This window comes from Marmota monax, unplaced genomic scaffold (genome assembly GCF_021218885.2).
Source record: "Marmota monax isolate L192 unplaced genomic scaffold, Marmota_monax_Labrador192_F-V1.1 WCK01_AAM20220418_F8-fsc00117, whole genome shotgun sequence".
NCBI lineage: Eukaryota > Metazoa > Chordata > Mammalia > Rodentia > Sciuridae > Marmota > Marmota monax.
Window position 1 is genome coordinate 213,676 of NW_026693023.1, and position 25,990 is coordinate 239,665.

The 25,990-nt window shown below is 39.7% G+C and overlaps 1 pseudogene; it reads right to left on the bottom strand.

Annotated features, from left to right (window-relative positions):
- Positions 1 to 4,532: 4,532 nt before the first annotated feature.
- The window catches only part of LOC124098473 (integrin alpha-V-like), a 38,879-nt pseudogene continuing 17,421 nt past the window's right edge, over positions 4,533 to 25,990 (bottom strand).

Sequence of the window (25,990 nt, forward strand, 5' to 3'; positions counted from 1 at the left end):
CCAGACATATAATAAAACAATGTCAAAATTGTGTGACATCTTTACCACAAGTTAATCTTGGAGTCAATCCTAGAAGACTGATACCTAACCATATTTGGCAGATGGACGTCACACACTTGCCAGAATTTGGAAAATTAAAATATTTGCATGTTACAGTTGATACTTCTTCCAGATTTTTGATGGGCTCCCTTCATGCTGGAGAAAAAACTAAAGATGTTATAGCTCATTGCTTACAAAATTTTGCCACTGTGAGTGTTCCAAAGCAGTTAAAAACAGATAATGGTCCTAGTTATGTGTCTACCACTTTTAAACAATTTTGCTCATCATTTGGCATTACTCACATAACAGGAATTCCATACAATCCACAAGGACAAGGCATAATTGAAAGAGCTGATCAAACTTTTAAAATGTACTTATTAAAACAATAGGAGGGAATTGGAAAGGGGTATATATCCCCCAAAGATAAACTTAAAATAACCCTTTTTACTCTAAACTTTTTAAATTTGGATTCATCAGGGCTTAGTGCTGAAGAAAGACATTTGTATCCAAAAAATGTACATAAGCCTAAGGTACTTTGGAAGGATATTCTAACAGGACAATGGAAAGGTCCTGACCCAGTGATAGTCTGGAGTCGGAGCTCTGTTTCTGTTTTTCCACAGGGAGAACAGCAGCCGATTTGGATTCCAGAGAGATTAACCAAAACAATTTCTACAGACCAAAAGGAAGATGATTTGACTCAAATCTGTAACAGCTGATATCCAGAACTCCAGCTTGGCTATTCTTACATCTGCGACAGTGATTAACCAGGATGCTTTTTTCAATATCGATTTTATTATTGCTTTTTTCCACATCGTAAAGTTCTATTTTATTTTTGAGCTCATACAGATCTAGGTTAATGTTTTTCTGATCAGTTTTATTTTTTGACTGTGGAGTTTTTAAACATTGCAATGGAGATTTTACCTAGGTAAATCTACAAGGCCTTTACTATTTTCTTATGTGTTGTATGTTACGTGTGCACACTTCTGTTTTGTGTTGTATGTCTGTATGTGCATATGTCCATATATCATATATGAGGAGCACTCATGATTATGGATCCGAATTTTTTTTTATTATTCACGTGATTTTAATAGTTTAATTTATTTGGGTAAACAGCTGTTGAGGATTGTTTTAATATATGAACAAATAGGAGGTTAACAGATCTGTTTGTTTACTTTCACTTTTCCTTTTCATTATATGTAATAATTCTGTTCAGGATAATGTAAATTGTTCTAAAAATTGTTTTCTTAGTACCTGTTGAAATGTTACATATTTTTTTAGCATCATTGTCAGAATTCCTATTTTCATCCCAGTGCCGGTGAAGACAAAGATGAAACCAAACTACAACTTCTTCGAGAGTTATCACAACAAACTGTATAAACTGATACATCAATGATTTATAACTCTACAAGTAATGCTCAATCAATGAGTAGATTTATTTTGGGAGGATATGGACATATTGGTAGATTCCTCTGCTTTGAACTGCTTACAGAATTTGCCTGGAATATGTATCACTTGTATGCTTTGTGATCTATCTGTTGATGCAGCGAATTATGGTAGTGCTAGTGTATCTTTGCTGATGTGTCACCAGTGATGCAATTTTTCCTAGGAGCCGTCAATTGACTTGGTGTCATGGCATTTCTGTATCCTCCTCCCTTCTACTAGTGATGGTCTAATTTGGGGGGCCAATAGAGGTGAGGCAAAGAACCTCACCCCCCCACACTGGTGCATAGGCCTATCCACAGTATGGCTATATGCTGGACCAGTAGTCAGTGATGGGTATGATCCAATTGCAGTGGTATCAACCTAAGACAGGAGGCTGATGCCTAGAAGTCAGTTTTCCGATGATGGGTAAGAACCATATGTTGAATTGGACAAACCTAACAGGCACGGTCCCTAGCCAAATTGCTTGTTGCTTAAACAGAAGGGGGGAGATGCTAAGAGCCAAGTATATGATGCATGGAATTTTTGGTTGAAAGGTGACGCCAGCTAGCCATTGAGATGATATGATTATGTTAAGATTTGCATTCATATGGATATTGGACTCCTGCTGTTCACCTCAGCCTGCTATGGGACTCCTGGAGAGTTCCCATTGGTTGGGGAAGTACAGTAGGAGGGAGTTCCAGGGGAGGAACTTGCTCTGGCGGTTGCGGGAGAATGCCGAGTGTGTGGATTGGGATCTTCCCGGGGGCATACAGAACACTGGCGGCAGTTTCAAAAAATAAAGGTTGTTCCTGCTTGAGTGGCTCGTGATTTTGTGCCCAGCCAGACTGCGGCACTTTTGAAAACAGCAGAGCACAGAACTAGAAATACTTCCTGGAAGCTGCACTCTTCCATTTTAAGAAAATCCAATTGTTCTGGCTAATTGTAAGTTAGGATCTTATAGCCCAATTTTTCTCCTTCTATTCAATTGGGATAGTCATACAGCCATAAAGAATTTGACACTTACCATAAAATCTTCTCCTATAAATCCCCAAGGATCTACAAGAGCATTATGTGTCATCCTCTTTCCTCCCAGAGTCTTTCCTTCAAATTCTCCTGGGATCAGGAGAGCCCTGAGTAATCATCCAGCCCCCACAATGTAGAATGCTTCATCATAGACTCTTGAATTACAGAACACAGAGGAAGTTTAGGGAGGACAGAAATCAAACACTTCCATTTGGCAGATGATAAAGTGAAGTAGGTAGATGAAAAAGTTTATCCACATCACACAGTGATCAATAGCCAGAGCTCCACTTCATAGAAAGCACCCTCAACTTCATGTCACCAGCCTCCATTTCTATCAATGTCATTGACCAAATGCCCTGATCGCTGGAAAGTGTACACAGAAATAAACCAAGTTCTCCATGATCAAGTTCAGCTTCATGTCTTCTGAGTTCCCAAGCAAAGGGCTGGTTGTCTTCTTCAAGGAAACAGAAGATTTTTTATCATAGCTTTTATCATAGAATTTCAGAGAAGAGAGATCAAGAGGCCATTTTATCTACCCCTTACAACTGGACATTACCAAACAGAGAATAAGACATATCTTCCCTGACTAAATATTTCCAATAAAGGATGTCGCGACCCCTTGCCCGCAAGGAAGACGCAACTCAGGAATCTTCTTTCAGCAGTTTATTCAGGCCCTTGATATTTCTTCTTCTTTCCCTCGGATGCCCCTCCCAGCCTTAATAAAGCATCTCAAGCCCCAATGCGAAGCTGCCACGTGGAGCTTTCTCATAGGGTGGTGAAAAACCACGTGCCAACTCTCCCAAATAAGGAGTTGTTTGTCACAGACCACAGCGGAGCCAGCGCCATCTTGTAATGGCGACCATAGTCTGCAGAAACGGCAGAAGCGGTTCACCACAAAAGGACAAGTGCCCTGGTGAGTTAGGGCACCTGAGTGTTCAGGCTCATTTACTGATAAGCATGAGCAAAATAAAATTGCCCTATAAATCTAAGTAATGCTGTGTAGAATCATGGGTGTGTGAGGCTGGCATCAATCCTCTTACACAGTTCTATCTGCTACAGACCTACCAAATTTGCTTTTGTGCTTTTGCTAAAAGTGTCTTTGAAATACCCAGAGCTTTACAAGATTTTGTAAGATACAACCTTTCCCTTTTCCACATAGCCTCTTATCTATTAGTAATGAAAGCTGATGATCACAGTATTTAAAGAAAAGATAAGAAAATGAAGAGGGACAAGGAAGGCATCATGGTTAGGATCTGTAGAGCAAAGAAGGGCTTTGGGCATTAAATTCTACAGTAAAGTGAAATGTATCCTATGGCTTTTCACTGGGTTCACTTATTATTCCCTTGATGGATTTAAATACTTATTGTTTATTTTGTTTTGAGAGGGGGTCTCTCCCTAAATATGATGCTGGCTTTGAACTTGCCATCTTCTTCTCTCAGTCTCTTATGTCTTTTGGTATTATAGGTGTGCACGGCCATGCCCCACCCACTCTCTTTATCACCATAGCAAAGTGAAAGGAAAACTTCCACGTATTACCCTGGAGTTGTCACTCAGCTACCCACTACACAATCCGCATTCACCCCTTTAATTGTGTTTGCATCTCTCAGATAAAGTCTTTGCTATTAGCTACTGACACAATGGTGCCATTTGATTTTCATTTGTGACTTACTGCTCCTGAACTGAGCCACAGTTAACAAAATTAAAGCCATGAATTTTTTCCCTACTTAGACATTTGTGACTTCCATAAACGACACTGGAATGTATAAGATGTAGGTTTCATGAATAGTCCACATCAATAGAACTGCGTGAAATCATTTGGAAACTTAAATTTAGATTCAATTGGTATTTTAGAGTTGATCCTCAGTGAATAGGAAACATTAAAAATAAACTCAAAACACCAAGCAATTTGGCATTATTCACTGTATCATGCCAATTCCCTTTATTTGAAAACAAACATTTTGCAAATCAACAATTCTTCCTTTAAATTCAAGCACTAAAAAGAAAGTAGACTTTTGATTGCTCAAGAAGGAAATGCACTTGCCCCCTGGTTAGCAGATTAGCAACAGCCCAGGGAGATCTCGCTTTGTGATGAGATGGTTCTGGTCACCTTGCCCAGCAATTGTGTCATTCTTCTTAGTTGTTTGTAAAGATGAGATCTTGATTCTTAAAGGGTTGATCTATATATCTGAAGTACAATTCATTGGCCCATCAATGTCTTAATGAAGGATGTTGTTGTTATGTTTATAAGGCCACTGAAGATTTAGCATGGCTTTGCTGAATGAACTTGAACCATTGTTTCTCAGCTCATAAATGTGCTGAACAACTGGTCTAATGTCTTATTCAGTCTTGGGTTTCTCCATGTGCTCCCCAATTTGGAATAGGAAGAAAGATATGATCAGAACTTGAGACTCCTCTTATCTCAACAGCAGCTATAACAGCAAGGTCAACTCTGTAAGATACAACTGGACTTACTTTATCAAAAAGATTAGAACTTTGACATTGTAAATAAAATTTCACAATCTCTGATTGCTGATGTAACACTGAATCAAAGACCAGCTAAAAGTTGAGTTCCAGCCTTCATTGGGTTTCCTATGTCACATAGCACTTGGTGGGTTTGGCTTTCTGTCTTAACTGCATGAGAAAGTCTTGCTAATCCTTCACTGTTCCAGTCAACCCTGATGAAATCAGCCTTTGGTGGCATGGAAATGCTGAGCTCAGCTTCATAGCCATGTTCTCCTTGATTCTGAGCCTTAACAATCAATGTGAGAGGGTTGTTGTCTCCAACATAGATCTTCTTTTGATCACTATATACAGAAACTTCCAGTTTGGGTTTACAGACATTGTCTTCACCACAGTCAAGTAGAAAATGAGTGCATCCACTGATGTTGGCAGGGGTGAACTGGTTAAGGATGGGTCACAAGCTGTGGCATCAGCAGCTGTCCTATAATGCAACTGATGCTCCATAAAAATAATAATTGGAGTAAGTTTGTCTCTAAATTCAGATTCATCCCGCAGATATGCTATCAGCTCTTTCACACTGCATCTGCTCCCTCTAGAAATTGTCATGTTCTTGGAGTGACCTGGGAACCTGTTATGGAGAAACAGTGCTTGCCGAATTGATCCTTTTTGCTTGAGTATATACAAAAGAAGCTCCATCTGGAAGTTAAGTTTCCTTGGAAGTGCTCCTTTGCCATCTTCCTTTAAGCAAAACCTGACATTAAAACAGGAAACTTTGAGAGCTGTCCCAGGCAATGGGCAGGTTTTATTGTCTTGCGGGTATACTTGAAAGCCAGCATTTATGGTGATAACAGGTCTGGTCCTGTATAAGACAGCTCCATCTACACAAAAAGCTCCTACAATGAAATCTGGATATCCATTCTTGTCTATGTCTGTGGCTCCCTTCCTGGAATAGTCAAAGCTTGGTGGCATGCTCTCTGCAGCCCAATGCCCTTCAAGGATCTGAGATGGCACCATGTTCAAGCCTGTTGATCTTCCATTGAAGATATAAACAATTCCTTTTTTATCTTCACCCCCATTTGGAGCAGCAATTGCAATATAATTGAAACCATCCTAGTCCAGATCTCCCAAAGGAGCTATGGCACTACCAAACTGTGCTAAGACCTCAAACCCATTCAGCTTGGTAGTCTGGAATTCTCCTGAAGCTTTCTGCAGAGACACAGAGACCTGCCCCACCTCTTGGAGTTTGACATCAGAGCCTCAATCCATGAAAAATGGTGCTCCAATAAACACATCTGCATAATCATCCCCATTAAAGTCAGTGGCAGCTACAGAAAATCCGAAATATGCAGCCATCTGCTCACCAGTAAAATTGTGCAAGGAAGACATGTTTTTCCCATCATAAAAATAAACCACTCCCAGAGTCCTTGCTGCTTTTGTAACTCTCCAAACAAAGTCATTTATGCCATTACCATTGAAATCTCCAACAGCCAGTGAGTAACCCAACTAACTGTCATCAAAAATTGCTTGAACATTGGGGTCATATTTCGATAAGATTTCTGCCAATTGATCCAAGATGAGCTGACATTGTTAATAAAAACTACCAGGGCCACCAAGAAGTACTCTGTCAGCTTTAGTAAAATCAATGCTGAATCCTCCTTGACAAAATCCCTGTCCATCAGCATCAATATTTTTTGACTTGCATGGAACATACTCATCAGTCTTTATTCCATCTTGAAGAAAGCAAATTCCAACAGGCTCTCTCTCGTGTTTCAGCTCACTCCTCCAGTGGTACAAGGGAGCACAGGCCAAAAATTTATCCAGTTTTGACCCCACAGTTGCTCTAAACCACTGGCGGGATTTAAACTCCCATGGATCATCCTTGGCATAATCTCTATTGCCTGTTGCATCAAATTCAGTTGGCTGGCACTTGTGGCTAGAAGGCCAGTCACATTTGAGGACTTACCTTCCTTCTACAATCCCGAGCTGGGTAGTGTTTGCTTAAAGGAGCTTCTACCAGAAAGGCGCTGGGCACGAAGAAGAAGAAATCCACCGCTTAAACAAAGTAACTTCCCTCTGGATCAGAGTACTCTGCAGGACTGTTCACTCTAGGTTGAAGGCGCTGCAGAGGCAGCAGGAGTCCTGAGATAGAAGAAAGAGGAGGCAGGGGCCAACGCGCACTTGGCCAAGTGCGCCCAAAATGCCAAGCTTGGAGCGGCCGCCACTACTGGGGCTCACGGTGCCAGGGGCACGCTGCCTGTGCGCGCCCAAACTTTTGGACTCGCTTCCTAGCTAGCCTGGGACAACACTGGGAGAGGCAGGAGGGCTGTTTCCAAGAGGCTGTCCTGGAAGGGAGGCGCAGGGTGCAAGAGTTGGGGTCAACAGTGCGGGTGCCCCTCGCCTCCTCTGAGCTCTGTTCAATGCAACATCACAGGCTGGGGACTCTAAAATAGATTTTAAAATATAACTTTTCATAAGTTTAAACCTTGCACAACTTTTATTCATTCTCACTTGCAAACACTAATATCCCATTCATACTTCCTCTGTAATTCATTGATTTTACTATGGCTTCAAGAATTGTTGCATCTTTGTTTTCCTTTTCCTTTTCTTTTTTTTGCAGTCTATATGGTGATCTGAAAAGAACATGTTAAAACTATCAAATATGTAAACTACAGTATTCCAAGAGCTTGTGCACAGCAAGGAAAAAAATTCAAGAAATTAAGTAATTCTCATAAGGAAGACGGGAGAAAAATGCTATAAAAGCATGCTTCCCAATTTCCAACAGAAATACCCAATAATTGGATAGGATACCAAATTTCACAGCACCAATGAATCTCCTGGTTACAGAATGAGAAAGATACCCAAGCAGGATTAGTGGCTTACAGTTAAGATAGGCTGTTATATCTACTCTTGCTAACAGCAATTTCACAAGAAAAATTAAAATAAATATGGGAAACATTATGGATCAAAGCCAAGGAATGCCTTAAATATAGATTTCTTCAGAAATATGCATGAATACTACCACATCTTTAAATGGAAATTTTTAAGAGATTGTCTTCAAAATACATGATGACTCATGATGTAATAATTGTCCTCTTTCCATCACCTTTTACAAATTAGAATTCTTGGAAGATCCCATGTCCTAATCTGCCTCCCAATTACAAGAAAAAAAATTTTTTCTGGTATTGGGAATTGCACCCCAAGGGCACTTAACTACTGAGTCACATCTCCAACCCTTTTAAAAATATTTTATTTAGAGACAGGGTATCCCAAGTTGCTTAGGGTCTCACTAAGTTGCTGAGGCTGGCTTTAAACTCCTGATCCTTCTTCCTCAGCCTCCAGAGCCACGGGTATTATAGGCGTGCACCCCTGTGCCTAGCTCAAGAAGAAGAAGGAAGTTCACCTTTTCACATTTGTAGTGCAATGCTTACTCTGTCAAGTCTATAGTTGATCTGGACATGTTTCTTTTTTAGAAAAGTTAACAAGAAGAATGAGGTTATTCTTCAAATGACTTTGATGAAATTCAGTCTTTATACTTGAGCTAATAACTCTTTTATTTCTTCATTGTCTTCCTCCCCTCCTTTTCTTCTTTCTGCCTTCTTTCCTCCCTCCTCTCTCCCTCCCTCCCTCTCTCCCTTCTTTCCTTCCTTCCTTTCTTCCTTCTGTGGTTAATCCATGAAACACTCCAGCTATGTCATTCTGATTGTACTAAGAACTTGAAATCCAGTTTTAATTTCCATAAATTTGCCTTATTCCTTGGAAATAATTAGCATCAGTTTTAAAAATCTGTTTGCCAGATCCTTATAGACTTGACAAACTTGACAAGATCATTTTATATAATGTGCATACACAGCATTACTGTATGCTATTAATACATCTATTCTCTTTCTATAACACCAAGTTTCTAGATGTTTCCCACTCTTGAACAAAAAGCAGTTCATACTGAATTCATCTATTGTCAGTCACCTTTACCAAATATGCACAAACACAAATATATACATGCACAGAGAAGTTCTAGTTTTTAAATTCCACATTCCTTAAAAATTCTTACATGTAAGACAAAGATTATGCTAAATATAATCTTTCTCTAGAGCATTTGCTCTTTGACAGTCGATGGAAAAGTAACAGAGAATATCACTCTTCTTGGAGCTGTGGGCTTCCCTAGACTTTCTAATTCTTCATGAATGCACAGTTATTTTTCTAAGATACTAGAATGTCCCCCATGCAAACTTAACAGATAAATGGATACAGAAATAGAGCTATAAATGTCTTACAGCTTTTCAGTAATGGCAGCTGAGACCTGGAAAGGATGACAACACATGGTCTGTGGTGAGGGCTGAGTGCAGATGCTAGTAAGCTGGGGGCTAACAGAGTGGAATGTCTCTCCAGACTGACTGATAAAATCAGCATGGTGAAGCTACGGGAAAGCCATGGCCCTCTGCCACCCCGAGCCATATGTGTGGTGCTGCGGACTTGACCACGAGGACAGCTGACATGCTTCTATATTTGCACCCAAGCCTAAAATTTAACCATCATCAGCACATCATGTTAGTTTCAAGCCAAAGCATTTTGTGGGACCCTTCTCTGAATGGTATAGCTTTCCAACTTACCACCTGGGATTTAAATAGTGTCCATCATCTCCACATCTATGTCACATGCTGACTGCATGTGCATAAAACAGGAATAAGACAATCCTCCCTGTGTTTTGTTATTTCAATTTCTTCCCCATTGATTGCTATTTGGTAAGGACAGCAAAGAGTGGACTGAGGATTAGGGTAAGTGAGTTCTAGGCCCAGTTCTGCCTCTTCTTAACTGTATGATCTTAGTAAATCACTTGCTACTATCTTGTGGACCGTTTCCTTATCTGTGACATTAGACATTTAATTTAATGTGAGATACTTCTTCAAATTTCAATGGTTTCTACTTTATTGGTAGTTTTCTCTTTTGAACCTGTATTCATTCCTCCATTTTTATTTTATGAATTTTTAATCTTTCACCTCCCACCTTCAAAAGTTGCCTGTCCAGGGGAAATATGACCCCTCTATACTTGGAGCCTCTGTAGCTCCCAGCACATTGCATTTGGATAACTCTTCCTGTATAGTCAATTTCTTTCAACAAAGACTTTTTGTATCTTATTTATAATATGTTCCCAAGTTCTTGGCACTTAGCCATGCATTCAATGAATATCTTTGGAATACCTGACCTTCCTAGCCTTCTCTTGGAGGGTCCCTTTAGGCAAAGGCAGAGGTCAAGAGGAGTCTAAGTTTGTTTCTGGCTAACTCTGTTCACAAGGAGCCAGGTTAGTGTTCAGACTTGTCTGAGTTATGAGTGTTCACAGGTGATTGTAATGACTAACCAGTTTGCATTTATTCACTTACAAATGTGAGCATTCACACACTATTATGTCAAGATCCAAGGAATATATTCCAAAGATAATAAAGTCCAAAATATGTTATCTCATAACAATTGAACAGTTTTCTATTACACTAGACTGTGTATTTGGTCATGGAACAGGCCATATTTTCTTCAGCCCTCTACAGTTCCTTCTTTATCTCCTTCCTCTGCCCAGTTCCTAATGAAGTTTGGGGAATACATTTTTACCAAAAGTTAGTTTGAAGTTTAACAACATCAGATCCAATCTCCTCAAAAGTATTCTGTGTACTTCTCTGTAAAAATATGCAGGTGCCCAGTTTAGCCTATCAGTCTCAGCTTATCAACATGCTCTTTTAGAGTATGGATATCTTCATTGCATATTTCACAGATTCACACCCAAGGCCCAATTTAGAAGCACTAAGTGTAGAGACTCTCTGCTTTATTTTTTACATTTCTCTTCTGAAGCCCCAGGAATGTTGGCACTTAAGATACCCCTTTTACACAAGGAACATAATAAAACAGTCCAATAGCCTGAATCTGGGTAAAACAGTTAGGATGGCTTTGGAAGAAGTGGAGTAAGAAGTTAGGTGGCCCAACTGCAGGAACTAAAACTACAATAACATAGCTTTTACTTAACAAGCCACTGCACATTGAAGCATGCCTTCACACTCATAAAAGTGTGAGCTCCTACCCAAGGACTATATTTTGGAGTGGCTCTAATGTAGATATTTAAAATTCATGAGCTTGATCAAGCTTTTGCATACAAATTATTTCTTGGACATGACCAACTGATTGCTGAAAGATTTGACGTTGGAGCAAATTTTAACAGCAGTATTAAATTTAAAGATATTAACATAGGAAATAATTCATAGTCTTAGAATCATAAAGGAATAAATTTTCTTGGTGACTAATCTACAACTACTCAAGAATGAAAAAAATCATTGTAAAACATGCTTGAAATCAGAGTTAATAATTACATTTAAGCATCATTTTGATATTATCATGAATACATCAATTTAAGAAAGGCCTGAAAAATTATGCTTTTTCTGTAGTCATTAACATCTTTGAGACCCTGAGTTAAGAATACAATTTACTCTCTAGGTGCAGTGATGCACCCCTATAATTCCAGCAACCACAGAGGCTGAGGCAGAATAATAGCAAATTCAAGGCCAGCCTCAGCAAATTAATGAGGCCCTAAGCAACTTAGTGAGACCCTGTATCAAAATAAATTAATAAAAAGGGCTGGGATGGGCTCAGTGATTAAGCACCCCTGGGTTCAATCCCCAATACCAAAAAAAAAAAGAATGTAAGGTAATTTCCTCAGAAGGAAACAATTTTCCTGCAATGGTCATATTGGTACATTTCTTATACTTAGTTGAAAATCTATTTGTTGACTCAAATACTACCCCATCATATTTTGCTAAAGGCGTGTATTTTGAATTTTTTTCAATCAAGAAGAATACATGCAGATTTAGGCTTCAGAAACACACACTGGAAGAGTTTCTGTCCTGCTTTATAGTCAAAAAATAATGGATTTTTAGGCTCTTTGTCCAGAAAAAAATTTAATGCTTTAAAATTGTTGAAATAAAGCTACTGGCTGGAAATAAGTTTGAAATAAATTCAAGGGTTTCTGAATTCACAAATCTTTAGAAACATGCACACAAAACATCACACCAGTGCTTCCGTTTATCAAGAGAGTGTATTTAGTCACCCAAACTCTTACCACATAAATCCCACCTACTACTTCATCTGCTGAAGAGAAAACAGTTGCAGATGCTGGCATATCACGAGGCTAGAGAGTGAAACGAGTAACAAAATAGGATGCTCAAGTTTGGGGAAATAATTACTATAGAAGTCATCTTGCTCAAAATACAGTGGAAATTATGCATTCCAGTAGTAAATGATATACTATTATCAGTCTAAAAGGCAGAAGAAGTAGTGAGGGTGTAGTCATGTGTATATGGTCATATTGCTTCTGCTTTGCTTTCAATCTCATAACTGCCTATTAATTAATGGTGTGATTCTATATGGCCCACGACCATGCCACCAAAAATGGAGTTCCATGAACTACTTAAAAAATAGTGTGCTGGGTGCAAAGGCACAAGCCTGTAATCCAATGGCTTGAGAGGCTGAGGCAGGAGGATCACAAGTGTAAAGACAGCCTCAGCAACTTACAGAGGCCCTAAGCAACTTAGCAAGACCCTGTTTCAATAAAATAAAATAAAAATAAAAAGGGCCCGCAATGTTGTCCAGTGGTTAAGCACCCTGGATTAAATCACTGGTAAATAATAATAACATAATTATAAAATTTTAAAAATAGTGCAGTGAATTAGGGTGGGAGAAGGAAAGGGGAGGGCAAAGGAAAGAAAAGAACAGAGAAAAAAGGAGGAGGTAACCTCTGGAAGCAAATATCAGAGAATGTCTAATATATAAAACTTTTCTAATTTAACTTCTCAATAATCAGGGGGGAAAGGGTAGAATAGGTGCTTCTTCTCACTAGAGCTTTATGCAAATAAAAATATTAGAGATGATTTGTTATGTTTTTATACTATTCCTCTGAGATGCATGATATAATGAAAAACTCAGACTGTCAGAATACTAAATTATCCTGATTTAGAAATATACCAGCAAAATATTTCAATTTGTTATTGGTCAAAATAGGTTGAAGCCAACATCCAGCACTAGGGATCACACTGAAAGTAATCTTACTTGTTTTATATTAAAAACTTTCTACATGGGAAATATCAAGAGGCCCATATAGTCAACCTAGAGTTAATGCATGTGAGTATTACAGGAAGGAAGAAAATTTTGCAGATATTTACTCACAAATACAGATATGAGAAAAAATGTGAGATCTTCCTACTATAAAAATATTGTCATCATCATAATTCCACATGGCATTTTAATACATGTCTTCTCACCCTTTGAACTCACTCACATATCACTGTCAATGTATGATAATAATTATTACACACTATTTGCTAATTGCCAAAGCATTTCACTTACCTTATCTTATGATGCTCATCATGGTACTTTGAAAATGATTTTCATCATTTTTCAGAAAAGTACATAGAATTTTAAGAACACATAACTAAATTACCTCTACTCATAAAGCTATTAAATGGGATTCAAACAAGATTTTCAATCCCAGCAATGTGTCTTTTCTATAATATTGTGATACATGCAAGCTTGATAAATTATTTTGAAAAATATATATTTTTTGGTTTTGCAACTGAAGTTGTTTGGCTTTAAGACTTTTGAATAAAATGAATAATCAGGCAAGATACTATCAAGAAATTTTTAAAAATAATTATTACCTATGGTTCTGAACATATCTTCAGAAGAACATTTTATTTCGAGTTTTGAATAATAATAGTTCTCATTGGATTCTTAGCACACTTCAGAAGTAACAGATTTATATTATAATAATGATTAGCATAACATTTTGCATAAAGTAGACAATAAATACTATCAGAAAAATTTTAAAGGAAGTATAAGGTTTCCTAACAAGTATGCATTCTCATCATAAAATTACATACAGAAATTAGGGATATAAAATTGATACAGATTCTCCTAAAATAGCTTTGTGGAATTATGTCTTTACATTTCACACTGTCCTTCCACTTTAGCTTAAATAACTAAACTAAGATGTAGACCAATATTTTTCTACTTTCCTCAAAATCTTTGACATTATTTATCAATTAATAGAAATAGAATATAAATAAATAGAAAAAACAACATCAAAACAAAAAGTAGTATTAGGATGCTTATTAAATATACTGTAGTCATTACAATGGAATATTATTATTCAGATAGAAAGATTTTATTTCAAAAAGCTTTACTTATACATTCAAGATTTTTTATACAGACCTACCCAGAAAAAGGAAGATCAAAATGAAAACTATATATACTATAATGTAAAAGGTGACAATTTCTGGTTGCTAAAACTACTTAAAATTTTCTTCTTTTAAAAATATTTTTATAGAAACACTTAGGATATTTTAAAAATCAGTATATTTTCCTGAAGAGGGTGGTATTAGAAACTTTATCACTGAGCTACATCCTCAACTATATTTATTATTTTTATTTTGAGACAGGGTCTTGTTAAGTTGCCAAGGCTGGCCTCAAACTTGTGGTCCTTCTGCCTCAGCTTCCAGAGTCACTGGGATTACAGGTGTGTGCCACCATGCCCTGCTAAAATCACAATCTTAAAAATGGTCAAAATTAATTTAGTTTTTACCGTGTATCAGGCATAGATATAACTTTTTTTCACATATTATCTAATTTAGTTTTTGTAAAAACCATTTACACACACACACACATGTATGTGTGCTAAAAAAATTAAAAGTAAAAAATGAAAACAAACCTGTTTAAGGCCATGCACTTGATAAAATAGAAGATCACAGAAACTAACATCTTTAAATATTTAAAGCACTATTATTTTATTTTCTAACACAGATTTGACAACTGCTAGATATTTGAGTTGAATTAGAATGTGCATTTGAATTTGAGGAAAGAAGTTGACTGATGTTATCAACCTAAATGCATTCAAGAAGCAGCTACATGACCTAGATTTTAACACAATGAAACTTCTTGCATGGAGATTTAATTCTACTTAATGCATACACATATTTGATATCTATATCTAAAATCTATAAAAAATATAGACAGGATCATTTTTATCTAGAGATTTCTTTGTGGGGAATGAGACATCATGTTGTGAGTATCCTGGTTGGTCTTAATTATGAAAATTGATTATTATTTTCAGACAGCTCAGATGAGATTTCCACATATTTTTCAAAAATTTAAAAAATATTTAATTATGTAATTAAAACAAAAAAAAACCTGTCCTGGAGCACAGTGGCACATGTCTGTAATCCCAATAGTTTGGGAGGCTGAGGCAGGAAGATCACAAGTTCAAAACCAGCCTCAGCAACTTAGAAAGGCCCTTATAAATATAGGGAGAGTGTAAGCCACTTTGTGAGACCCTGTCTCCAATAAAAAAAAATCAATAAATGGAATATAAATGTGGCTCAGTGGTTAAGCACCCCTCAATTCCTGGTATCAAAAGAGAGGAAAAAAGTTTTAAATAGTTTTAAATTAAAAACTTGTCCTGGGACTGGGGATGTGGTTCAAGTGGTAGCGCGCTCACCTGGCATACGTGCGGCCTGGGTTCGATCCTCAGCACCACATACAAACAAAGATGTTGTGTCCACCGAAAACTAAAAAATAAATATTAAAAAAAAATTCTCTCTCTCTCTCTCTCTGTCTCTCACTCTCTCTTAAAAAAAAAAAAAACTTGTCCTAGAAATGTTTAAAAAAGGCAGTTTCTGCCAGCCGTGCAAGCACCGTACTCAGGGCTGAATTCTGGGTTCAAGACAGGGGAAGGAAGCGGTCCATCTCGGTTCTCCACACCGGTCAGACCACAGAGGAGGCCAGCAGCCACCATGTTGGAAAGCTGACGTCACCATACCTGTTTTCGACTGACCGCAGCTCATTCAGCCATAGAACAGGTAATTTCAGGCTGCCATTCACCTGCGGCTTGCAGACAGATTGCTAGGGTTCAGTGCCTGGGTGCTTCTTAGAACCTGATCTTATTGGAGCGAACACCGAGCACGGGGCGGCCGAGTTCCGGCTCCTGGAACCGCCCTGGCCCAGGGCTGCGGAGCCTGCGGAGGCTGCTTCTTGGACCCTGCTCCTTTCAGAGCATACACCAAGCACTAAGCGGCCGAATTCTGGCTCCCGGAACTGAGCCCACGGGGACTGCTTCTTGGAGCCTACTCTTATAGGAGCTTACACCGAGCACGGAGCGGCCGAGTTCCGGCTCCCGGAACTTCCCTGGCCCGGGGCTAGGAGCCCGCGGAAACTGCTTCTCGGTCCGGGTCCTGCTGAGGGCCGGTCAGGACTCACCTGTTGCTTTGGTTGCCCGGCAAGGGGAACAAAATGCTGCCATTCGCATAGGATACCAACATGGCAGAGATCTGATGTCATCAGAAAGCGGTGGAGGAGAGAACTTCATCAATACCAGCGGCGACAGAAACAGTTGGTCTCCTGGTAGGGGGGGTGAGGCACAGACACCCGAGTATCCTCAATTTGTCCTCGAGCCAGAGGGGAGGAGCCAGGCTGCCGCCAGTGCCCGGAGCAGGCCCAGCGGCTCGCCAGCGTGGTGACCACGTGACCCCAATTGGAGAGGGGGCGGAGCGGAGCCGCCACCCGCACCCGCAAGGTGGGCAGACCCGCGACCCAGTGGTACATGGGTGTGGTAGGAGGGGCAGGGCAGACCCGCCGTTCACGCTTGCAAGGTAAACAGACCTGTGACAGCCTGGCGGGTCAGGCCCAGTGGCCTGCCAGTGTGGTACACACGTCACCCCAACAGGAGTAGGGGCAGAGCAGATCCTTCTCCCACGCCCGGATCAGGCCCTGCCGGTGTGGTGGCCACGTGACCCCAATTGGAGTGGGGGCGGAGCAGAACCGCCACCCGTGCCCGCAGGGTGAGCAGACCTGTGACCAACCTGCAGATCAGGCCCAGGGGTCCGCAGGCATGGTAGGAGGGGCAGGGCAGATCCACTGCCCACGCCTCCAAGGTAGGCAGACCTGCAACAGACCAGCGGATCAGGCCCAGGAGCCTGCCGGCGTGGTACACACACCACCCTAATTGGAGTAGGGGCAGAGCAGAGTCGCCGCCCGTGCCAGGAACAGGCCCAGCGTCCTGCAGGCGGGGTAGTCACGACACCCCAATTGGAGTAGGGGCAGAGCAGAGCCTCCACCCGTGCCCGAAAGGTGGGCAGATCTGCGACCGACCAGCGGGACAGGCCAAGTGGCCTGCCGGTATGACAGACACGTCACCCCATTTGGAGTAGGGGCAGAGTAGAGCCGCCGCCCATGCCTGCAGGGTAGGCAAACCTGCAACCAACCGGCGGATCAGGCCCGGTGGCCTGCCGGCGTGGTACACTCGTCACCCCAATTGGAGTAGGAGCAGAACAGAGCCGCCACCAGCGCCAAGAACAGGCCCAGTGACCTGCTGGCGTGGTAGCCACGACACCCCAATTGGAATAAGGAGAGAGCAGAGCCGCCGCCCGTGCCTGCAGGAAAGATACGCAAGCAGTATGAAAAGACAAGGAAAGAAAGGACCACAAGCAATGCAGGTCAACGCAACTTTAGAAGAGGTAACAGCTGCAGCAGATGGAATGTCAGATAAAGAATTCAGGATATACATGCTTCAGATGATCTGGAGTATCAAGGAAGACATTAAACAGCAAAATCAGACAATGAAAGATCACTTCGACAATGAATTACACAAACAAATCCAGGAAGCAAAGGATCAACTATACAGGGAGATAGAGGTTATAAAAAACAAACAAACAGAAACCCTAGAAATGCAGGAAGCAATAAACCAACTTAAAAACTCAATGGAGAATACTACCAGCAGAGTAGAACACTTAGAAGATAGAACATCAGACAATGAAGACAAAGTATTTCAACTGGAAAAGAACATAGACAGCTCAGCAAGACTGTTAAGAAACCATGAGCAGAACATCCAAGAAATATGGGATAACATTAAGAGACCAAACTTAAGAGTCATTGGGATACAGGAAGGTACAGAGCTCCAAACCAAAGGAATGAGCAGTCTATTCAATGAAATAATACGAGAAAACTTCCCAGACTTGAAGAATGAGACAGAATCCCAAATCCTAGAAGCCTACAGGACGCCGAATGTGCAAAATCATAAGAGATCCACACCTAGACACATTATAATGAAGATGCCCAACATACAGAATAAGGAGAGAATTTTAAAAGCTACAAGAGAAAGGAAGCAGATTACATTTAGGGGTAAGCCAATCAGGATAACAGCTGATCTTTCAACACAGACTCTGAAAGCTAGAAGATCCTGGAATAACATATTTCAAACACTGAAAGAAAATGGGTTCCAACCAAGAATTGTGTATCCAGCGAAATTAAGCTTCGGGATGGAAGATGAAATTAAAACCTTCCACGATAAACAAAAGTTTAAAGAATTCGCAGCTAGAAAACCATCTCTTCAAAACATCCTCGCCAAAGCATTACAGGATGAGGAAATGGAAAATAACAATGAAAATCAACAGTGGGAGGTAGGACAGTAAAGGGGGGGAAAATAATCAAAGAGGAAAACAAACCATGTTTAGTAACAGAAATAAACAAATATGGCTGGAAGAACAACCCATATCTCAATAATAACCCTAAATGTTAATGGCTTAAACTCACCAATTAAGAGACACAGGCTAGTAGAATGGATCACAAAAAAAGACCCAACAATATGCTGCCTACAGGAGACGCATTTGATAGGAAAAGACATACATAGGCTGAACGTGAAAGGTTGGTAAAAATCATATCACTCATATGGACTTCGGAAACAAGCAGGAGTGTCCATACTCATATCAAATAAAATAGATTTCAAGCCAAAGTTAATCAAAAGGGATAAAGAGGGACACTACATACTGCTTAAGGGAACCATACACCAACAAGACATAACAATCATAAATATTTATGCCCCAAACAATGGTGCAGCTATGTTCGTCAAACAAACTCTTCTCAAGTTCAAGAGTCTAATAGACCACCATACCATAATCATGGGAGACTTCAACACACCTCTATCACCACTGGACAGATCTTCCAAACAAAAGTTGAATAAGGAAACTATAGAACTCAATAACACTATTAATAACCTAGACCTAATTGACATATATAGAGTATACCACCCAACATCAAGCAGTTACACTTTTTTCTCAGCAGCACATGGATCCTTCTCAAAAATAGATCATATATTATGTCACAGGGCAACTCTTAGACAATATAAAGGAGTAGAGATAATACCATGCATCCTATCTGATCATAATGGAATGGAACTGAAAATCAACGATAAAAGAAGGAAGGAAAAAGAATACATCACTTGGAGAATGAACAATAGGTTACTGAATGATCAATGGGTTATAGAAGACATCAAGGAAGAAATTAAAAAATTCTTAGAGATTAATGAAAACACAGACACAACATATCGGAATCTATGGGACACATTGAAAGCAGTTGTAAGAGGAAAATTCATTGCTTGGAGTTCATTCCTTAAAAAAAGAAAAAACCAACAAATAAATGATCTCATACTTCATCTCAAAATCCTAGAAAAAGAAGAGCAAAACAACAGCAAAAGAAGTAGAAGGCAAGAAATAATTAAAATCAGAGCTGAAATTAATGAAATCGAAACAAAAGAAACAATTGAAAAAATTGACAAAACTAAAAGTTGGTTCTTTGAAAAAATAAACAAAATTGACAGACCCTTAGCCATGCTAGCGAAGAGAAGAAGAGAGAGAACTCAAATTACTAACATACGGGATGAAAGAGGCAATATCACAACAGACACTTCAGAAATACAGAAGATAATCAAAAATTATTTTGAATCCTTATACTCCAATAAATTAGAAGATAGTGAAGGCATAGATAAATTTCTTAAGTCATATGATCTGCCCAGATTGAGTCAGGAGGATATAGAAAACCTAAACAGACCAATATCAATTGAGGAAATAGAAGAAACCATCAAAAGACTACCAACTAAGAAAAGCCCAGGACCGGATGGGTATACAGCAGAGTTTTACAAAACCTTTAAAGAGGAACTAATACCAATACTTTTCAAGCTACTTCGGGAAATAGAAAAAGAGGGAGAACTTCCAAATTCATTCTACGAGGCCAACATCACCCTGATACCTAAACCAGACAAAGACACTTCAAAGAAAGAAAACTACAGACCAATATCTCTAATGAACCTAGATGCAAAAATCCTCAATAAAATACTGGCCACTCGGATACAAAAACATATCAAAAAAATTGTGCACCATGATCAAGTAGGATTCATCCCTGGGATGCAAGGCTGGTTCAATATACGGAAATCAATAAATGTTATTCACCACATCAATAGACTTAAAAATAAGAACCATATGATCATCTCGATAGATGCGGAAAAAGCATTCGACAAAGTACAGCATCCCTTTATGTTCAAAACACTAGAAAATCTAGGGATAACAGGAACATACCTCAATATTGTAAAAGCAATCTGTGCTAAGCCTCAGGCTAGCATCATTCTGAATGGAGAAAAATTGAAGGCATTCCCTCTAAAATCTGGAACAAGACAGGGATGCCCTCTCTCACCACTTCTGTTCAACATAGTTCTCGAAACACTGGCCAGAGCAATTAGACAGACGAAAGAAATTAAAGGCATCAAAATAGGAAAAGAAGAACTTAAATTATCACTATTTGCAGATGACATGATTCTATACCTAGCAGACCCAAAAGGGTCTACAAAGAAACTATTAGAGCTAATAAATGAATTCAGCAAAGTGGCAGGATATAAAATCAACACGCATAAATCAAAGGCATTCCTGTATATCAGCGACAAATCCTCTGAAATGGAAATGAGGACAACCACTCCATTCACAATATCTTCAAAAAAAATAAAATACTTGGGAATCAACCTAACAAAAGAGGTGAAAGACTTATACAATGAAAACTACAGAACCCTAAAGAGAGAAATAGAAGAAGATCTTAGAAGATGGAAAAATATACCCTGTTCATGGATAGGCAGAACTAACATCATCAAAATGGCGATATTACCAAAAGTTCTCTATAGGTTTAATGCAATGCCAATCAAAATCCCAACGGCATTTCTTGTAGAAATAGAGAAAGCAATCATGAAATTCATATGGAAAAACAAAAGACCCAGAATAGCAAAAACAATGCTAAGCAGGAAGTGTGAATCAGGCGGTATAGCCATACCAGACTTCAAACTATACTACAGAGCAATAGTAACAAAAACAGCATGGTACTGGTACCAAAACAGGCGGGTGGACCAATGGTACAGAATAGAGGACACAGAAACCAATCCACAAAACTACAACTACCTTATATTTGATAAAGGGGCTAAAACCATGCAATGGAGGAAGGATAGCATCTTCAACAAATGGTGCTGGGAAAACTGGAAATCCATATGCAACAAACTGAAACTGAATCCCTTTCTCTCACCATGCACAAAAGTTAATTCAAAATGGATCAAGGAGCTTGATATCAAATCAGAGACACGCCGTCTGATAGAAGAAAAAGTTGGCTACGATCTACATACTGTGGGGTCGGGCTCCAAATTCCTCAATAGGACACCCATAGCACAAAAGTTAATAACTAGAATCAACAAATGGGACTTACTCAAACTAAAAAGTTTTTTCTCAGCAAAAGATACAATAAGAGAGGTAAATAGAGAGCCTACATCCTGGGAACAAATCTTTACTCCTCACACTTCAGATAGAGCCCTAATATCCAGAGTATACAAAGAACTCAAAAAATTAGACAATAAGAGAACAAACAACCCAATCAACAAATGGGCCAAGGACCTGAACAGACACTTCTCAGAGGAGGACATACAATCAATCAACAAGTACATGAAAAAATGCTCACCATCTCTAGCAGTCAGAGAAATGCAAATCAAAACCACCCTAAGATACCATCTCACTCCAGTAAGATTGGCAGCCATTAGGAAGTCAAACAACAACAAGTGCTGGCGAGAATGTGGGGAAAAGGGTACACTTGTACATTGCTGGTGGGACTGCAAATTGGTGCAGCCAATTTGGAAAGCAGTATGGAGATTTCTTGGAAAGCTGGGAATGGAGCCACCATTTGACCCAGCTATTCCCCTTCTCGGTCTATTCCCTAAAGACCTAAAAAGAGCATGCTACAGGGACACTGCTACATCGATGTTCATAGCAGCACAATTCACAATAGCTAGACTGTGGAACCAACCTAGATGCCCTTCAATGGATGAATGGATAAAAAAAATGTGGCATTTATACACAATGGAGTATTACTCTGCATTAAAAAATGACAAAATCATAGAATTTACAGGGAAATGGATGGCATTAGAGCAGATTATTCTAAGTGAAGCTAGCCAATCCCTAAAAAACAAATGCCAAATGTCTTCTTTGATATAAGGAGAGTAACTAAGAACAGAGTAGGGGCGAAGAGCATGAGAAGAAGATTAACATTAAACAGGGATGAGAGGTGGGAGGGAAAGGGAGAGAGAAGGGAAAATGCATGGAAATGGAAGGAGACCCTCAGAGTTATACAAAAGTACATACAAGAGGAAGTGAGGGGAAGGGGAAAAATAATATAAGGGGGACAAACGAATGTCAGTAGAGGGGGCAGAGAGAGAAGAGGGGAGGGGAGGGGAGGGGAGGGGGGATAGTAGAGGATAGGAAAGGCAGCAGAATACAACAGACACTAGTATGGCAATATGTAAATCAATGGATGTGTAACTGATGTGATTCTGCAATCTGTATATGGGTTAAAAATGGGAGCTCATAACCCACTTGAATCAAATTGTGAAATATGATATATCAAGAACTATGTAATGTTTTGAACAGCAAACAACAAAAAATTTAAAAAAAAATACATGCAAATTTGATTGTTCCAACAATACATAAACAACCTGATCGTTCTGAGAGAATAGTACCAGACTGCATCCCATCCCCAGGTTTAAAATATCATATTTCTTGTCTCAGTGGTCCTTGAGGATTGGACAACCAAAAGTATGACAACAGTGAGGTTGTTACAGATCATAATGAATGAGACATTCTTAGAGATGAAAAGTCTGTGTTGATAATTTTTTTTCTATTTCTATGTCTTGACCTAGTCTCTTTGCCCATAGACCTATGAAACCACTTCGTTGAGGCCCTTTTGCCATTCCCTTGGACAACAGACTCTATGGCGTTCCTGAGGCAGATCCTGTGGCAGCATTGACATCAACTGGCCCTGTGTTCCCATGTGTGCAGTGCAGGTGTCCTTCTCAAGCATCATCTCTAGAATTAAGGTTTCCTAAGGTTCTTGTGTAGACATCAGGCAGGCATGGAGGCTTGTGCTGCAGTCATGTTCATTGATGTCCCAATGGCCATCCTTAGTCACTTGGTCCATACTCCCAAGGACCCATCTTTCATATTTAGCTGCTATTTTATTGGGCCATTCAATCTTGAAATTAATCTACTGAAGCTGTGTTATAAGGTAAGTGGAAATGTCAATGTATGTACAAATTCTCAGCTCTTCCTGTACCATGAGGCCTGTAGGGGTCATTGTCCATGTCTGTATGAGCAGCATACACATTGTCTATATCTGTAGGAGCACCATACACAATGCCAAGCAAGTTAAGCCTTGTATGTTTACCTTCTGTGTGTCCCTTTTGCAATCAAATGCCTATAGCATCTCAGTATGTCTATCCACACACCCTAGGGCAAACTTAAAAGCTTTTAGCAGGGGCAAAGGTCTAAGTGAATTCTAGCTGCCACTATTGGACAGTTGCCTACCTTGACTTGCCTTCCCATCACCTGAGGCACAGATCATGGCTCTTTTATGGAGCAAAGGAAACCTCAAACACACATATATTGACTTACATTCAAGTCCATAGGACAGTTGTCCAGGGAGCTCTTATTCTTCATTTTGGGTGGAGAGTTTTCTTTTTCTTGTGACCTGTCTTTATATATAGCCAAATGATCACATCTTCAGCTAGTACATTTCCAGCTATGCTTAAGTTGTCTACTTCCTGATTCTCTGGTGGAAAAGCTTAGTTGTGGGATGCCATATAATACACTGTTCCAAAAGTGACAGTTGATTTCAAATGTCTTTGCATATCTTTGCCCCCTTCTATAGCTGTAACTAGGCCCTAAGGGAATTCATTTATTGCCCTTATATTGCCACATGACCAACTCAAACACTTCAGGGAAGCAAAAAACATCCAATTCATAGGGCTGTTCATGGGCTATATACCCAAGTCTTATAATTTCCATAATTTTTGTTTTAGAAAAGGTCTTTAAATGTTCAAGTTCTCAGTCCCACCAGGCTAATCTTTTTATTAAATTATGCGATATTTTTAACATTAGTGATAAGTATGAAATTGAGTGATGCCAACATCTCAACATTCAGGAAGGTCTGTGACTGGAAGAAGGGAAAAATTGGACTTTAACTACAACAGCGAGGCCTAACCAGATAACCCCCAAACACTTGATAGACAGGCCAGGTCCTTGTAACTGGGAGGAGCTGACATCCCATCTTCTGTCTTGGAGGTGTGCCACCACTGTTTGAACTGCTGTCTCTAGGGCAGAGAAAGACTCAGAAGTTAACATCACATCATAACAAAACATTGTTACTGCTTCTGGTTTGGTCCACCAAGCCACAGCTGCCACCACCATCCCATAACTTTTGGTCAGGCTATGTAAATACCTTTGTGGAAGATCAAAGTTCATTGTTGACCTTCCCACATGAAAGCACATTGTCTTTGCTGTTTCTCATTGGACCTTTTATATTTCCTTTGCCCTCTATTTCTTCTAACTTTCCAAACTATACTCTGTATTCCTCACTTCCTGATCTTTTCAGTTGATCCCATACAGTCACATCTGTGTGGCTTGAAAAATAGGAAATCCCACTCAAGGGCTCAGGTTTGATCCCATAATGCTGCCTCACAGACACCTGGAAATGGTCCTTCATTTTTGCTGTGAATGGTTCACTATCAGGACCAGTGCCTGCTTCATTCCTGACTCTCTTAGAAAGTCTTGCAGTTCTTCCATAGATTTCCATCACAGGAATGCCATGGGTGACTCTCCCATATCACACCAAGCATTGTTACAGGCAGCTATCAGCCAAGAAAAAAAAAAATATGGCAGGGTCCTTGTCCACAGCTGAATATGAACACTGCTGTGGGGTAGGGTGTGCAGTAACTGATTTGATTTTACTCGTTTCACTTCATTCCCTATGATGAGTACAACTTTAGCACCAGTGTCCTAAAGCCACAGCAAGCATTCTGTTACATTTTTCCCTAGCTTCCTATATAAACTGTAACCAGTTATACCAACTGAATAGAGTATAATCTCTATAGACATATACATGTGCCAGTGGGGAAGAGGCAGGTGCTCAACATATACAAACACTAACCATGTTTGGTTTTCAACTTTTGAGTTATAACCCCTGGCACTGGAACCTAAGTCAGCTAATCCAGTTCCCATCATCTTGCTCAGTATACAAGTGTCCCACTTATGGGGGTTTCAGTCCTGAGCAGGTAAACTAGGCTACAGAGCTCATGATATCTGGTCATCTCTTTTTTCCTTGTCTAAAGGAAACAATATTGAGGGGGGAAAGCAAGCGATAGAGTGAGCGCACACGCGAAAACTCCTGGCAGTTTTTGGCGGACACAACATCTTTGTATGTGGTGCTGAGGATCGAACCCCGGCTGCACGCATGCCAGGTGAGCGCGCTACCGCTTGAGCCACATCCCCAGCCCCCTGTTTGATTCTTTTTTTTTTTTTTTTTTTTTTTTTTTTTTTAATTTTTTATTGTTGGCTGTTCAAAACATTACATAGTTCTTGATATATCATATTTCACAATTTGATTCAAGTGGGTTATGAGCTCCCATTTTTACCCCATATACAGATTGCAGAATCACATCAGTTACACATCCATTGATTTACATATTGCCATACTAGTGTCTGTTGTATTCTGCTGCCTTTCCTATCCTCTACTATCCCCCCTCCCCTCCCCTCCCCTCCCCTCCCCTCCCCTCTCTCTGCTCCCTCTACTGACATTCGTTTGTCCCCCTTATATTATTTTTCCCCTTCCCCTCACTTCC